Here is a 17,107-nt window from a genome sequence, read left to right as displayed (position 1 = left end):
GAGACCATCAACATCAAATCCAGCTGTCCCTTTTCCTTTCTCCAGAGATGAACCAAAAGGCTGTACTGAAATCAGCATTCTCTGGAGGAAGCAGTGGCTCATTGTCAGCCTCTGCTGCAGAAAGGGAGGCGATGCCAGGCCCAGTCCCAGGAGGTAATTGCTGTGCCTCTGGGCCTGAGCCCTGCTGAGGCTTGAGCTGCCATCTCTGCTGTGTGTCAATGCCTGCCCTCCAGGGATGTGTCACAGGGCCTGCAACAAGGGTTGAGAGTGACCAGGAGCCAGCCCAGAGCTCCCCAGGCCCCTGTGCAATTTGTCATGTCCATTCACATCTGGCTCCCACGGCCTTACCCGACTGCATTGCAGTGCCCAGTTCCCTAAGGCAGAAGGGGATCCCAGCACACCATGGAAATGGGTCTGATCTCTGCTCCCTTCTAGATGAGGGTGCTGGGACAGCTTCTCCAGCAGCTGCAATGGAAGATGGTTTGAAACTTTTGGGAGCTTCTGCAGGTATGTTTTCAATGTTCCCCTCAAAGAATAATCATTGACAACCTGGCAGGAACCAGGTGACAGAAGCTTCTGTGGCTGTTGGGTTACAGGTGTGTCTGCAGGGAGGCCTTTTCAGGCTCCTTTCCTGGTTGCTGCTCACAAGCCCAGCTCCCATCGCAGTGGTGAGTAGTGTGTCCCTGCTGACCCCCCAGGCTGAGCCCTGCTTCTGTGGGATCCAATCCTGGAGAAATGGAAATACTTTCTCTTAAGGTCCTCTGAGAGGGAGGATAAAACCTACAAAACAGAGTAAGTCCCTGGAGGAATCCAAGTAACTGGACCAAATCCTAAGTGACCTGGAGAGGCGCCGTGGTGGGTGCATTTCCCTCAGCCTTGGGGAATGGCTCCACCTGATCCAGTGGTCCCTTTTTATTTCTCCAGAGATGAAACAAAAGTCTTTGCTGAAGGCAGAACTTCCTGGAGGAAGCAATGGCCCCGTGCCAGCCGCGGATACAGGAAGCGAGGAGATGCCAGACAGTGCCACAGAAGGTGATTGCTGTGCCAGGCTCAGCCAGGCTGAGCTGTCCTGCTGGGGTCCCTCCCTGTGAGACACGTCCCGAAACCTGGGAGGGACTTCATGGAGTGCCCATGGTGGGGAAAGGGCAGAGGGGGAGAGAAAGGCTCCATTGTGTCCTGAGAGGGCCTGGCTGTGTGCCCCTGGGGCTGGGGGAGCTGTCACGGGGCAGGGAGGGCCAGGGCTGGCAGTGGCTGCTCAGGGATGGGTTTGGCCCGTGTCCCTCCAAGCAGCGACTGCCCAGGCAGCTGCGCTGCCCCCGGGCTCCCCTCCCGGCCTGCTGGGCTTTGTTGGGTGGCACAGCCTGTGCCCAGGGGCGGCAAGGTGCCTGCAGGCCCCAGCTCTGGGGGAAAGGGAGAACGTCCTGCCCGCATGCACCGTGCTGCCAGCTCAGCAGTGCAGCACAGCACGGGCTCACCATCCCCATTGCTCCCACAGACGTGGTCACTGAAGCAGGAATATATGCCCCGGATCCAGTGCGCCTCTCAAGAATTGTCTGCCCCCAGGATGTGCGCAGGAACTGCATGATAGGCACAGTGGTGATAGTGTTCACTGTGCCACTTGTGCTGATAGGCTGCTATCTTGGCATTCGCAAGCTGGTTGAGAAGAGACGGTCAGTTGCTGATTTTTCTCCACGGTTTTTTATAACTTGCTCCATAGCATTGGTAGCCTGACTCGCAGTCATGCTGCTGTGGAGTTGTGGCCAGTCCATGGTTGTCCAAAGAACTCTGCTGAGGGTTCTGCTGCTGCCCAGAGCTTTCATTGGCCTCTTAATTGCTGGGCCTTGTCCTGGGGATCCTGCTGGGGCTGCAGCCAGTGCTGGTGCCCACTGAGGCTGCCTGGCCAGGAGCAGCCCCAGGCACACAGGGCAGAGGCAGAGCAAGTTCTCAACAGTGTTTGGGCAGCACAGTTCAGGACAGGACAGTGCTTATTGAGTAGCTCATGTAAAGTTTCATGGCAACAATGGTATTGCAGGACAAGCAAATATTCTCCAGTTTAGTGTTAAAAGAAATCCAACCTGATGAAGGTTTGGCTTTGGCCATGAGACTTTGCTCTTTGTGTGAGCCCTGTTCTGGATTGATTCCCAATCAGTCTTGGAGCCAGTTTTGGGTGAAGGCTCATCCCAGCCCTGAGCCTTGGCAGTTCTGTCCCCGAAGGGACAGTTGAGGCTGCACTGCACATGACTGGCGTTCAGGGCTCCATTATCAAACGGCTTTGAGAAGTTAAAATTTCTCTATATTTTCTACATGGGTTTCTCTATGAAATTCATTCACTTTTTCTAAACTTACTTAAAAAAAAAATTCTTTTCCAGTGCTTTTTCCAGTTATGGTATATAGTGAATTATGCCATGATTATCCCATGGCTGAATTAGAAGACTGTAAGTATTATAAAATGGAATAATTTTTACACCCTTATGTCTTTCACAGACTCCTGAAACTTATGTTGCTTTGATGTGACCAACAGAAGATTTTTGCTCTGCTTTTAATTCAAACAAGCAGCAGAGCTGGAACCTGTTCAGATGAGTCTCTTCATAGCTACAGCAAACTGCCAGGGTTCTTTATTGAGGAATATAAAATCTGTATTTTATGTATATACTTGTCTTGGTTTGGAAAGACAGGTGCCTGCTAAGGAAGGCAGGAGCCTCCCCCTTCCCTCTCTGCTCTTCTCCGTGGCTACACAGAGCACATGGAAGGACACACTGCCACTGCACACAGGAGGAGGATGGACAGCTAAATGCTCCTTCTTCCCATTGACAGCAATCCTGTTGGATCCTTCAGGGCTCCAGAAGAGAGCAGGGAAAGATTGCCAGATTCTTAAAACCCTGAGATTATGTTAAGGGACAGGGCTCATGAGTGAGCCCTTGCCACATAGACACTGATTATTTTGTCTAGAAAGGCACACAGAGAACTTGCCTCCAACATGCCCTAGAATTTTCAAACTGTCATTCACCATCTTTTCCATATAAACCATGTCATGATCCCAATCTAGAAGGGGCCACAGATCAGACTCATTTCCATGGTGTGTTGGGATCCCCCTCTGCCTTTGGGAACTGGGCACTGCAAGGGGGTTGGGTAGGGCTGTGGGAGCCAGATGTCAATGGACAAGGCCAAAGCTGCACAGGGGCCTGGGGAGCTCTGGGCTGGCTCCTGGTCACTCTCCATCCTCTTTGCAGGCCCTGTGACACATCCCTGGAGAGGAAACAGGGGCTGCCCAGGGCCCAAGGAGGCTCTCTCCCTCCCCCAGAGGAAACTCTCCCTAAAGGCCTGGGGAAAACCATCCCCAGCGCTTCCCGGGGAGCAGGGAGCGCTGTCCCGGCAAAGGGGAGCCAGGCTGCCGGCTCACCTGCTCGCCGCGCTTGCAGCGGAGCAGCCTGGGCAGCCCTGGCAGGCAGGGCCACGGCCAGGAGGAGCAGGAGGAAGAGGCGCAGAGCAAGGGCCATGGTGCCTTGCCCTCTGCCAGTCCCGCAGCTCTTGCTGCCACCGCTGTCCTGACACCGCTGTCCCAATGCCAGCACCACTGCTGCCACCGCCACTGCTGCCGCAACAGTTGTGCTCAAGGACTGACTGCTCGCTCCTCGTGCTGCTGTGCAACCACAGGGCTCTGGCACTTCTGTGACCTCAGAGCCTGCTGGGACCTCATGGCTGGGGCAGGATTTTGTTGGAATGGATCTCAAGAGGTGCCCTTCCAGCGAGGAGAGGATGTCCCTCCCTGTACCTCTTTGCAATCTCGGGTTTTATTAACAAGAAGTGAATTATACAACATTGGATAAGTGAGACTTTTCATGGTTCTACATACAACAGCAATGTCAAGTCCAAAATTCAGCTCATGTTGGTGATTCCCACTATTGCAGGCACCAGCAGCCCTGCCACGCTGACACCGAGTCTCTGCTGTGCATGGTGCTGCCCTTTGACCGATATTTAAAATGTGAAGACCTTCATTCCAAAGCTTACAAAAATAATACAACACATGACATCAGGGTAGCTGCAGGCTTTAGGGGACACCCAAACCCACTGCACATCATATGGGTGTCCTCAGCCACCCTAAAATCCCCCTGTGTGCCTCACAAGAGACCCCCGAGCCCTGCTCAATTTTTCAGATGCCCCTGTACACCTTTGGACATCCATTAAATTCCCTGCACAACTTCTTGGTGTCCCCAGTCCCCTGCACAGCACAGAGGTTACCCAAGGCCCCTGCATGCCTTTAGAGGGATGCAAACATAACACTCAGGGAGCAGCAACAGTGCTGAGCTATCTTCTGTGTGTGTGAGTTCACCATGTGTCCCTGGGTGAACAGATGAGGCCTGGGGGGAAAACCCCACTCTGCTCATAAGAGATCCTGGGCTGCCACAGGCCCAGTCTCTGTTGGGCTCTGAGCTCATCCCTCAGGCTATGAAGGAATTCCTTCAGAGTCCAGCCTCTTTCCATTGCTCTCAAGGCAAGCACCTACTGATGGCTTCCCTCTTTTACTGGGCATGCCACTGGAGGTGCTCCAGGCCCAGATGACCCCAGGGAAGGAAATGTGCCCTCAGCCCAGGGACGCTCAACATGGGCTCCCCCAGCCCTCGGGGCCCCGCCGCTGCTCACAGCAGCCCCTGCCTGGCTCCTGCCTGCCCACACCGTGGCCATCCACGGCTGCTCCTGGCCACGGAGCTCAGCCTGTGCTGCTGCTGGGTGCGCTTTGCTGCTGCTACCACCCAGAACTTGGGCTGACAGCTCCATCTCTTTATTGCAACACAAGAGCTGATTCGGGAAGTGCTGCAGTGCCGATTTCTTCAGCCCGACTGGCTGCCAACACCAACACCCAGAGTTGGCCGCCCCCAGCAAACTGTCAGCTCTGGGCTTTGGCTGTAGGGCACAGCTGCTTGACAGCACGGGTGGACTGCCTTGGGGGTAGGGACAAGGAACAGGGAGACGTATTCTGTAGGTTTAGTCCCTGCAGAGTCAGCGACACAAAGACACTGAATTAAAGGCATACACCGATTCCTAAACTGAAGAGGTCCCTGGGGTGGATACAATCTTTAGCCAATTGGGACAAACTGAGGGTGGAGCAGAAGGCGGGGAATACAATGTTTAAACCAATAGGGGATTACAGAGGAAGAGGAAAACTTAAACAAACCAATAGGGTTTCAAAGGATACCAAATGGATAGGGAAGTTTCTAGAGAAAGGGGCAGGCTTGGGGAGGGATTGACATTCAGTGGGAGGCGGAACAGGGAACAAAAGGGCAGGTCTTTGGGGAGATGGACAACTAGGGCAAAACCAACAACACAGGGGGATAGGAGCAACCCATTGCTAATAAAATATAGTATAACAATACCAAATAAGGGGGAGTTATCAAACTAACTATTAGGACCAAAATACAGTCAAAAACAGGCAACGCAACAGGGAAGCTCGCAGTCAGGGCTCTGTTGAGCACTTCCAAATCCTTTCCTGGCATCAATAGAAGGCCAAACTTGCCCTTATCCCAAGCAAACAGAGTGTTCCCCAACAGCAACCCCTTCTGAACCCCTATGAAAAATGTGTATTTTATGATTGACTTTTTGCAAATATTAAAATGAATACTGTATGTGTTATGTTAGAAACTTATGCTGTATTGATTTTCTTAAGTAGTGTTTTAAATATAGTTTTAGGTTTAACAGAATATTAAAAGAGGAACTACGCTATGTAAGATACTTGTTTTAAAGAAAGGACTCGCGGCGAGATAGAAGGCACAGAACACTGAAACTTTCAGAGAAAAAGAATTTATTGCTCTCCTATCAAAAGAAACTAACTTCTTCCTGTCTCACTCAGCCCTCAAGAAGCCGGTTAGGATTAAGACAGAGAAGTTGGCGATGACCAGACAGAATCCTGTGTTTGAATCGAATTTATGCATCATATATGAGATGTATGAATATGAAGCAGGTTATTGTTTTTAAGGGTTAATCCTCTGTTAATGTGTGTCCTTTTTCGGGCTTATGCTGCCCAGAAAATAGGTACCCAGATGTCTGTAATTCTTTGTCTCTATTTTCTCTTATTGTCCTAATCCAAATTGTCCAAAATTTTTATCATTCTAATTATATTGCTATTTTTATAACCCTTTTATTACTATTAAACTTTTAAAATTTTAAGAACATGTGATTGCCATTTTTCACACCCCTTCTGGGAATCAGGAGCATGTGCTGTGGTTCCAGCTGCACCTGTGGGAGCAATGGGGAGCGTGAGCCCGTGCTGTGCTGCACTGCTGAGCTGGCAGCACGGTGCATGCGGGCAGGACGTTCTCCCTTTCCCCCAGAGCTGGGGCCTGCAGGCACCTTGCCGCCCCTGGGCACAGGCTGTGCCACCCAACAAAGCCCAGCAGGCCGGGAGGGGAGCCCGGGGGCAGCGCAGCTGCTTGGGCAGTCGCTGCTTGGAGGGACACGGGCCAAACCCATCCCTGAGCAGCCACTGCCAGCCCTGGCCCTCCCTGCCCCGTGACAGCTCCCCCAGCCCCAGGGAACTGACTGACAAAAAGTCTACAGCCAGCAAAGACATTGTCCCAGTGATTGTCTGCTGCTCTTCTTCCCTGCTGTTGGTCCCAGAAACATCCCTCACACTGCTGTAAATGCCCACACATGGGCTGAGCAGCCCCTATGCTTTTCCAGTCTGCTCTCAGAAATTTTGCAACAAATCCACCAATAACTTCCAGGTTACCTCTGTGAATTGCACACTACAATTTCCTTCATTTTTTCCCAATACCTGGCATTTCCTGTATATAGTAATGGTCTTGCGGACCTCTGATTCTTTTGAGTCTTTTTTTTTTGTATTGAGACAGATGAAACAGCCTTATTGGTTTTAGTTTTGGCAGGTGTGTTTTCTTTCTTAGCATGATGGTTTACTTATTATCTACATGTAAACTTATTTTTATTTTTATTTTTTTGTTTCCTAAGCAATTATTTTGACAATCTGTCATTCACATCTTAGTTAATGTTCCACATATGAACAATTTTGAATCTCTTTTTATAGGAATATAAAGATCTCAGCAAGCTGTATTTTTAATGTTGATGACACTCTGGCTTCTAAGCCACAGTCCTGATTTGTGGCTCAATGCATGGATGCCTTTCTGAATTAAAACAATGTTTGTGAGGCAGCTGAAGAGCTTAGACCTCAGACATTGAAATTCCTGGGAGGAGAGAAGGAAGAAAGGATAAAATCATGTTTCAAAGGCTGTTTTTTCACTTCTAGTGTGCCAGAAGTATGGTAGACTACACGAGTGTCTTCAAGTGTCATGTAATTCCAGAACAACTCTCTACAGTGCCAGACACCAGGACAAATTACTCAAAACTTTGCCTCCCAATGCATCAGCTTTAATTCTAGTGAGAGGTAGGCCTTAATTCCAGTCCGATTAGAGCAAATCCACAAAGCAATCTTGCCACTGTGTGAATGGCAAGAAGAATTTTCTTGTGAACAGATGAATATGTCCCGCTCAATCATGAACAAAATTTGCCTTGACTTCTGTAATATGTGTTAGAAAGAATCCATGCTATCAAAGAATGTATTTTATAAAGATTGTGAAATCCAAACCAGTCTCTGACCACAAGCAGCCTGAGGGGCAGAGGTCTATTCAAACTTTGAAATTCCTGAAGGCAGCAGGATACGATCGGCATTTAGCTTATGAACAGACGCACCCAGCGCGATGATCACCGCCATCCTGAGCCTTCAGAAGAGGCCTAAGAGCGATCATCGCCCTGTTGATAACATGGATCAAGATAGCCAGGGACGCCAGGAAGATTCATGTGAATACGTGGCTGCCCTGAACTCGATCAACGCCGCCTATATCGACCAGGAGATGGCGATTGTCCAGCTGTGCACAGTGAAAGAACCAACCATGAATATGCAGAGTTACAAAAGAAACTTGGACTCCTTGGCCTCGGGCACAATCAACTGTATAAAACACCCCCGCTAGAAGGGGCTCTCTTGAACGAGGGGGGGTCCGATGCGATAGAGGTTGGATCCAGGTTCAGCTGAACCCGGGCTCAGGCTCGATGCTGTCTCTTTGGCTGTGGTGGTTTTGAGGGCTGTATTTTGGTCGCGGAAAAAGTTAAATAAATCTTTCCGCATTTTTTGGCTTTCGATTGATCATTTATAACACTCTGAAGCAAGTAGACAAGGAGCAATCCAGTATTTGGGATTTCTCCGGTGATAAAATGGGGAGAGAAGCTGTAACAACTTACCTGTTTTACAGAACACAAATACTGATACAGCCAGTAATGCACCCACATGAAGAGATCTTCAGGACATTCCTTTATTTCTTAACCAGGAATGGGCAGCAGAATGCTGACATTTATCTGAACTGGAAGCGGTGTTCCTCTCCTCTTTCTCCTTTATTGGAATTACCAATATTGCTGACGGTACGTTCCTTGGCTTGTTTGGCCCCTGCAGCTGAACCAAATAGCAGCAGCTGTGGTGTTTCACCCCAGAGACACTTTTGGCCAGCTGGATGTTGCAGCTGGGCCCGTGGGGACAAGTCCAGACATGCCGGGACTCCGGTGGCGGCGGGATGGAGCTTCCTCCTGTGGAGGGTCTGCTCCTCAGGTTTCCCTCTGCCGGAGAAGCTTTAAGGTGGGAGTGAAGGAAAGGAGTCGGTTCTGATGGAGGGTTTTAATCCAGAGCTTTATTCTGGCTCACAGGCCACTGAATCCAGCAACTGCTCCAACAGAACTCCTGGTCTGCATGGTTGCTCACCCTTTTACCCGAGGGAGGGGAGGAGGGAAGGGATAGGGAGCCCACCAACCTGGTACAGGAGAGGAGGTCTCAAGGGACAAAGGACACCTGGATGGCCCAATGCCCCCCTGCCCAGGGTAGAGGGAATCCTTTGAATCTGCCAATCACTCAATCCCCTTCTGGAAGTCCAGGATTGACAGACAGTGCTTGGCAGGGGTCAGGGTGGGGAAAGGAGGGATGCTTGACACACCTGGGAGGGAATCTTCAGGGGAGAAACCCGGGGTTCTGGGGTAAACCATGCAATCACACTGCAACACTCCTTGAGCACACTGTCTGTTATTTGCAGACTTCACTGCCCAGCCATTGAATCCTCTCAGGGCCAATTGCTAAATGACTCAACTACCAAAATACAGGTGCCACATCATCACCCCAGCACTAGTCCAGCACTGCTTTGATGGTGCACAGGAGCACAGAATGGCTTGGCTTGGAAGGGACATTTAAAGGCCATCTAGTCCAATGCCCTGCAGTGAGCAGGGAGACCTTTAAGTAGGTCAGGCTGCTCAGAGCATGAGCTTGAATGTCTGCAGGGATGGATATTCACCTCTCTGGGCAACCTGTGCCAGGCTTTCAAAACCTCCAGTGAAAAAAATGGGTTTCTTTTGTCCGGTCAGAATCAACCATCTTTTAGATTAAAGCCATTCGCCCTCGGTCTGCTCACAGAAGGGTCTATTAAAGTTCTGTCCCATCTCTTTTACAAGCCCCCTTAAGGTACTAAAGGCAGCAATCAGGTCTCCCTGGAGTCTGCTCTCTGCCAGGCTGAACACCGCCCGCTCTCCCAGCCTGTCTCCAAAGCAGAAGGGCTCCAGCCCTCAGAGCATTTTGTCCCTCCTCTGGACCAGATCCAACAGGACCATGTCCTTCCTGTGTGGGGAACCCAGGGCTGGATGCAGTACTCTGTCATGGTAGAGACGGAGACAAAACAAAGCAACACATTCCATTTCCAGAAGGCTTCAAACCCTGTTTTTATTCTAGCATGCATGCTTGTTCTACATTCTTACAAAGCTCCTAAGTTTACACTTTACTCACTGGTCATGAGAGACAAGCAAAATGCTTCTTGGAATAGGCAGTTGCAAGTTTCACTTATTTATCCTGCTTTCCTTCTTGGTTTCTATGTCAACAACCTTGGTAGGGAATTCTTTCAGGGGTAAACATGGATCCTCTTGTCAAACTTCTCAATGGCTCCCAGAGGTCTCTGTAAAACCTCTTCCACAGTACTCCAGGTGGGGTCTCACCAGAGCAGAGGGCTGGAATCACCTCCTTCAAGCTGCTGGGCACTCTCCTTTGGATGCACATGGCTGGCTCATGGAAAATCCGCGTCATCAACAAGTGGCTAAAGGGTTGGTGTCATTGGCAAAATTTTGGGTTCTTTGATCATGGGGAAACTTTTACAGCATCTGCTCTGCTAGAACCAGATGGGGTACATCTCTCTGTTAAGGGCAAAAGGTTTTTAGCTCATGAACTGGCAGACCTCATTGAGAGGGCTTTAAACTAGGTTTGAAGGGGGAAGGAGAAGCAGCTGAGCTATCTGGAAGCAGGCCCAAGGGTTGCAAGGCTAAGTCAGGGGTGAAGTCAGTAGCCCAGCTGAGGTGCATGTATACCAATGCACACCGCTTGGGCAACAAACAAGAAGAGCTGGAGGCCATGGTGCAGCTGCAGAGCTATGATGTAGTTGCCATCACAGATACATGGTGGGATGACTCACATAGCTGGAGTACTGCACTGGATGGATACAAGCTCTTCAGAAGAGACAGGAAAGGAAAAAGAGGAGGAGGGGTGGCCCTTTATATTAAGCAGACTTTCGCTGCCATAGAAATTGAAACTAAGGAAGATGGAGTTGAATGTCTATGGGTAAGAATTAAGGGGAAGGCCAACAAGGCTGACACCCTACTGGGAGTCTGTTATCGTCCACCTAACCAGGAAGAAGAGGTAGATGACTTATTCTGTAAGCAGCTAGGTAATGTTTCAAGATCATCAGCCCTTGTTCTTGTGGGTGACTTCAACCTGCCAGACATCTGCTGGGAACTTAATACAGCAGTAAAGAGGCAGTCCAGGAAATTCTTAGAATGTATGGAGGACAACTTTCTGTTGCAGCTGGTGGGTGAACCCACCAGGGGAGGGGCTATGTTAGATCTGCTGTTTGCAAATAGAGATGGGCTGGTGGGAGATGTGGTAGTTGGAGGTGGCTTGGGGCAGAGTGATCATGAAATAATAGAGTTCTCAATATTTGGTGAAGTCAGGAGGAGCACCAGTAAGACTCTTACACTGAACTTCCAGAGGGCAGACTTTGGCCTGTTTAGGAGACTTATTCAGAGCGTCCCTTGGGAAACAGCCCTTAAAAACAAAGGAGTTCAGGAAAGGTGGGCATGCCTCAAAACAGAGATCATGAGGGCACAGGAACAGGCTGTCCCTGTGTGCCGAAAGATCAGTCAACGGGGTAAACTTGTCCAGCCTGGCTGGGCAAGGAGGTTTTGGAGGTACTTAGGAATAAAAAGAGGATGTATCAGCGTTGGAAGGAGGGTCAGGTCTCTAAGGAAGTATTCAAGAAGGCTGCTGGAGAAAAAATTAGGGAGGCCAAAGCTCATTTTGAACTTAGAATGGCGACTTCTGTAAAGGATAATAAAAAATGTTTTTACAAACACCTGAATGCTAGAAGGAAGGGTAAGACCAGCCTTTGTTCTTTATTGGACAAGGGAGGGAAGTTAGCATCTGCAGATGAGGAGAAGGCAGAAGTGCTTAATGCCTACTTTACCTGAGTTTTTAGTGGGAAGATGACTTGCCCTCAAGACACCTGCCCGCCTGGAATGGTTGATGGTGTCAGGGAGCAGAATGGTCCCCCCATTATCCAAGAAGAGGCAGTCAAAGAACTACTGAAATGCTTGGATGTTCATAAATCTATGGGACCAGACGGGATCCACCCCAGGGTAATGAGAGAGCTGGCAAATGAGCTTGCCAAGCCACTCTCCATCATTTACCAGCAGCCCTGGCTCACTGGTGAGGTTCCGGATGACTGGAAGCTGGCCAATGTGATACCCATTCACAAAAAGGGTGCAAAGGAGGATCCTGGTAATTATAGACCAGTCAGCCTGACCTCAGTACCTGGCAAGATAATGGAACAGTTTATATTAAGTGCCATCAGACAGAATTTACAGGATGGCCAGGGTATCAGACCCAGTCAGCATGGGTTTAGGAGGGGTAGGTCATGTTTGACCAACCTGGTCACCTTTTATGACCAGGTAACCCACCTAGTGGATGCAGGCAAGGCTGTAGATGTTGTTTATTTGGATTTCAGCAAGGCCTTTGACACTGTCTCCCACAGCATACTCCTAGACAAGCTGGCAGCCCGTGGCTTGGACAGGAGCACTCTTTGCTGGGTTAGGAACTGGCTGGATGGCTGGGCCCAGAGAGTGGTGGTGAATGGTGCTGCATCCAGCTGGCGGCCGGTCACCAGTGGTGTCCCTCAGGGGTCTGTGCTGGGGCCAGCTCTGTTTAATATATTTATTGATGACATGGATGAAGGTTTAGAGTCTTTTATTAGCAAATTTGCAGATGACACTAAGCTGGGAGCGTGTGTCGATCTGTCAGAGGGACAGAGGGCTTTGCAGAGGGACTTGGAATGGTTGGATGGATGGGCGGAATCCAATGGGATGAAGTTCAATAAGTCCAAGTGCCGAGTCCTGCACTTTGGCCACAATAACCCCCTGCAATGTTATAGGCTGGGGATGGTGTGGCTGGACAGTGCCCAGGCAGAAAGGGACCTGGGCGTGCTGCTCGACAGCCAGCTGAACGTGAGCCAGCAGCGTGCCCTGCTGGCCAAGAAGGCCAAGGGCATCCTGGCCTGAATCAGGATTAGTGTGGCCAGCAGGAGCAGGGAGGTCATTCTTCCCCTGTACTTCGCACTGGTGAGGCCACACCTTGAGTATTGCGTCCAGTTCTGGGCCCCTCAGTTTAGGAGGGACGTTGAGATGCTTGAGCTTGTCCAAAGGAGAGCAACGAGGCTGGTGAGGGGCTTGGAACACAAGCCGTATGAAGAACAACTAAGGGAGCTGGGGTTGTTCAGCCTGGAGAAAAGGAGACTCAGAGGTGACCTTCTCACTCTCTTCAACTTCCTGAAGGGTGACTGTGGTGAGCTGGGGGTCGGTCTCTTTCTCCGGGCAACAATAGACAGAACAAGAGGACACAGTCTCAAGCTGTGCCAAGAGAGATACAGGCTAGAATTAAGGAGGAAGTTTTTCACAGAAAGAGTGGTCAAATACTGGAATCATCTACCCAGGGAGGTGGTGGAGTCACCATCACTTGATGTGTTTAAAAAAAGACTGGATGTGGCACTTGGTGCCATGATCTAGTTGAGGTGTTAGAACATGGGTTGGACTAGATGATCTTGAAGATCTCTTCCAACCTAGAAATTCTGTGATTCTGTGATTCATCTAGCAGCACCCCCAAGTCCTTCTTGGCAGGGCTGCTCTCCATCCCTTCATGGCCCAGCCTGTGAGATCAGCGGGGCTGGGACTGTGTCACAGCCCTTGGACAGAGCAGCTGGGCAGGATGAGCTCCCTCCCAAAGAAGGCAGATCCCACTCCCCACACAACTCCACCCTGGCCATGAGGTCACTGCAGGCTCTGAGGTCACAGAGGTGCAAGAGCCCCATGGTTGCACAGCAGCACGAGGAGCGAGCAGTCAGTCCTTGAGCACAACTGTTGCGGCAGCAGCGGTGGTGGCAGCAGTGGTGCTGGCATTGGGACAGCGGTGTCAGGACAGCGGTGGCAGCAAGAGCTGCGGGACTGGCAGAGGGCAAGGCACCATGGCCCTTGCTCTGCGCCTCTTCCTCCTGCTCCTCCTGGCTGTGGCCCTGCCTGCCAGGGCTGCCCAGGCTGCTCCGCTGCAAGCGCGGCGAGCAGGTGAGCCGGCAGCCTGGCTCCCCTTTGCCGGGACAGCGCTCCCTGCTCCCCGGGAAGCGCTGGGGATGGTTTTCCCCAGGCCTTTAGGGAGAGTTTCCTCTGGGGGAGGGAGAGAGCCTCCTTGGGCCTGGGGCTGGCCCTGTTTCCTCTCCAGGGATGTGTCACAGGGCCTGCAAAGAGGGTGGAGAGTGGCCAGGAGCCAGCCCAGAGCTCCCCAGGCCCCTGTGCAGCTTTGGCCTTCTCCATTGACATCTGGCTCCCATGGCCTTACCCGACCCCATTACAGTTCCCAGTTCCTATAGGCAGAGGAGGGATCCCAGCACACCATGGAAAAGTTCTGATCTTTGTTCTCTTCTAGACTGGGACCATGACATGGCTTATATGGAAAAGCTGGTGAATGACAGTATGAAGATTCTAGGGCATGTTGGAGGCAAGTTCTCTATGTGCCTATCCTGACAAAATAATGTATGTTCCTGAGGAAAGAGGTCGCTCGTGTGCCCTTTCCCGTAACATGATCTCAGTGTTTAAAGAAACTGGAAAACTTGCTCTGTTCCCTTCTGCAGCCCTTCTATGATCCCACAGGGTCGCTGACAGTGGGAGGAAGGAGCATTTAGCTGTCCATCCTCCTCCCATGGGCAATGGCAGTGTGTCCTTCCGTCTGCTCTGTGCAGCCACGGAGAAGAGCAGAGAGGGAAGGGGCCGGGCCCAGGGCTGTGCCCCGGGGCTGAGCCTTTCTCAGCTCCTTTGCTGGCCCCAGGCAGCCTGAGCTGATCCTGCTGCCACTGCCAAGCCCTGGCCCTGCCTGGGGCTGGGTTTGGAGCTGCTGGCAGCTCCAGGGAGTCCTTTCTGCCCCGACTGCCCCGCAAGGGGCTCCTTCCATCCCAGTGTGGGGCCACTGCAGGCACGAGGTCCCCCTGGCCCTGCTCCTGGGTGGAAGGCAGAGCCGAGGGAGTGCCTTGGAGGGAACCAATCACCCAGGTGCCCTCACTGCCACTCGGGCCTGAAGGAGAAATGGAACAACTTTCCATTAAGGTCCTCCTAAATGGAAGAACCAAGACATAGACAAGAAATCCCTGGAGGCAGCCAAACATCTGGACCAGATGCTGATTGACCTGGAGAGGCGCCGTGGTGGGTGCATTTCCCTCAGCCTTCCCCTGGGGCTCAGCAGCCGGGGCCTTTGGCTGCACATCTGGACACGCCGTGCCCGGCACAGCGGGAAGGGATCCATGGCAGCCTGGCTGCCCCGCTGCTGCTTCCACGCCCTGCAGGGCTGTTTCCCAGCCTGGCCTGGCTGCAGCTTCTCCCAGCCTCTGCAGGAAGGCATTGGGCATCAGCTGACAGGCAGCCCAAACTGCACCATGGGCAGCCGTACATGCCCTGAGATCCCCTTCAATTTCCCAATCTTCAGGCAGATCAGGTGTAGGGGCTTTTTCTGATGAGGGAGGGCCCTGGCCCAGCCCCTATAACCTGGCCATTTTCTTGATCCTTATCCATGACTTGACAATTCTTGTCTTTTGAAGCTGCCACCTCCTGGAATACTGAATTGTTCCATTTGAAGCATTTGTCCTTTTTCCTTTCTCAAGCGATGGAGCAAAAATCCATGCAGATGGGGCCATATCCTATAGGAAGCATTGGCTTTGGGCCAGCCTCTGATGCAGAAAAGGAGGAGATGCCAGACATGGGCACAGGTACAGGAGATAATTGCTGTGCCATTCTCATCCCTTGGCAGGGCTGTGTGGCAGCAGCTCTTCCCCCAGGGCCTGCCCTTGCATGGCCTGGCAGCAGCCAAAGCTGGAGGTGCCTCTGGAGGCTTGGAGGCCTCTGGAGCTCGTTCACAGCCCCGGGGAAAGGGGACTCGTGCACCAATGTCCCTCCCGCTGCAGCTGCTCCGGAGCCGGCCCTGAGTGCCCAGAGGCCCAAGGCACAGGAGCAGCCCCGAGCGGGAGCCCTGCCGCGAGCCCAGGGCCAGAGCCAGCCTTGGCTCCCAACTGGGCAGGGGCTGCACTGGGTCCTGACAGGGCCTGACTCTGTCCCCTGGGGCTGGGGGAGCTGTCATGGGGCAGGGAGGGCCAGGGCTTGCAGTGGCTGCTCAGGGATGGGTTTGGTCCATGTCCCTCCAAGCAGCGACTGCCCAAGCAGCTGCGCTGCCCCCGGGCTCCCCTCCCGGCCTGCTGGGCTTTGTTGGGTGGCACAGCTTGTGCCCAGGGGCGGCAAGGTGCCTGCAGGCCCCAGCTCTGGGGGAAAGGGAGAACGTCCTGCCCGCATGCACCATGCTGCCAGCTCAGCAGTGCAGCACAGCACGGGCTCACACTCCCCTTTGCTCCCACAGAAGTGCTTGGCAAGTCAGACACAAACGCCCAGAATCCACGGAACACCCCAAGACTTTTCTGCCCCCAGGATGTGCGCAGGTCCTGCATGATAGGCACGGTAGTGACACTGTTCACTGTGCCAATTTCCATGGTGCTGTGCTTTGTTGGGTTCCGGTGGTGGAAGGGAAAGAAACGGTAAGTTGTGCTTATCTCTACACTCCAGCTTCTTTGAAGGCTGCACAGAGGCAGAGAATATTCCTAGTGAAGCGGAGTTGTTGCCGGTCCATGGTTGTCCAAAGAACTCTGCTGAGGGTTCTGCTGCTGCCCAGAGCTTTCATTGGCCTCTTAATTGCTGGGCCTTGTCCTGGCGGCCCCGCTGGGGCTGCAGCCAGTGCTGGCTCCCACTGAGGCTGCCTGGCCCAGAGCAGCCCCAGGGGCACAGGGCAGAGGCAAAGCAAGGTGGGGAGAAGAAAGAGCAGGGACGAGATTGCCCTTGAAAGGCAGAGGCGCTCTGGGGCCCGCTCCTGGCCAGGGAGCCTGCCCAGAGCCGTCCCCTGCTGGCCGGGGCCTTGAGGGACAGCTGTGCAGCTGGGCCAAGCTGTGCCAGCAGCTCCAGCCGTGCTGGGGAGCCTTGCCAGCTCTGGGCCCTGCTGTGCACGAGGCTCCCTGTGTGCCACTGCCAGCTGGGGCCTCAGCCACCTCCTCTCTCCACAGTCGCGCTGCTGCCGCTCCAGCATCCCGGCCAAGAAGGCGTGCCTCTCCCTCGCCCCCAGAGAGCCCAGAGACCGTCGGCTTTGACAGCTCTCACCCGAGGCCTCGGCAGCAGCTGTTGCCCAAGAAAGCAGAGCACCAGCCCTCCGTGCCTCCCCCACGGCCCCCCAGCCCGGCCGTGAAGCGGAAGCCTTCCGAGATCCCCCCACCTCCTCCCCTCCCGAGCCCGCCGCCCTGGTCCAGCTAGGACTGCAACTGGGCCAGCCACGTAGGGCTTGGCCCACCAACAGCTTGGGCACCTGCTCTGCTCTACAATTAGCACGTGTTACCTATGGGCAACAGCCAGAGTCAGTTTTCATACTCTTGGGCCTTCAACAGGAAGGGCTGAAGATTCTTCC

This window comes from Agelaius phoeniceus, chromosome 11 (genome assembly GCF_051311805.1).
Source record: "Agelaius phoeniceus isolate bAgePho1 chromosome 11, bAgePho1.hap1, whole genome shotgun sequence".
Lineage (NCBI taxonomy): Eukaryota > Metazoa > Chordata > Aves > Passeriformes > Icteridae > Agelaius > Agelaius phoeniceus.
This window is presented reverse-complemented; position numbering follows the sequence as displayed.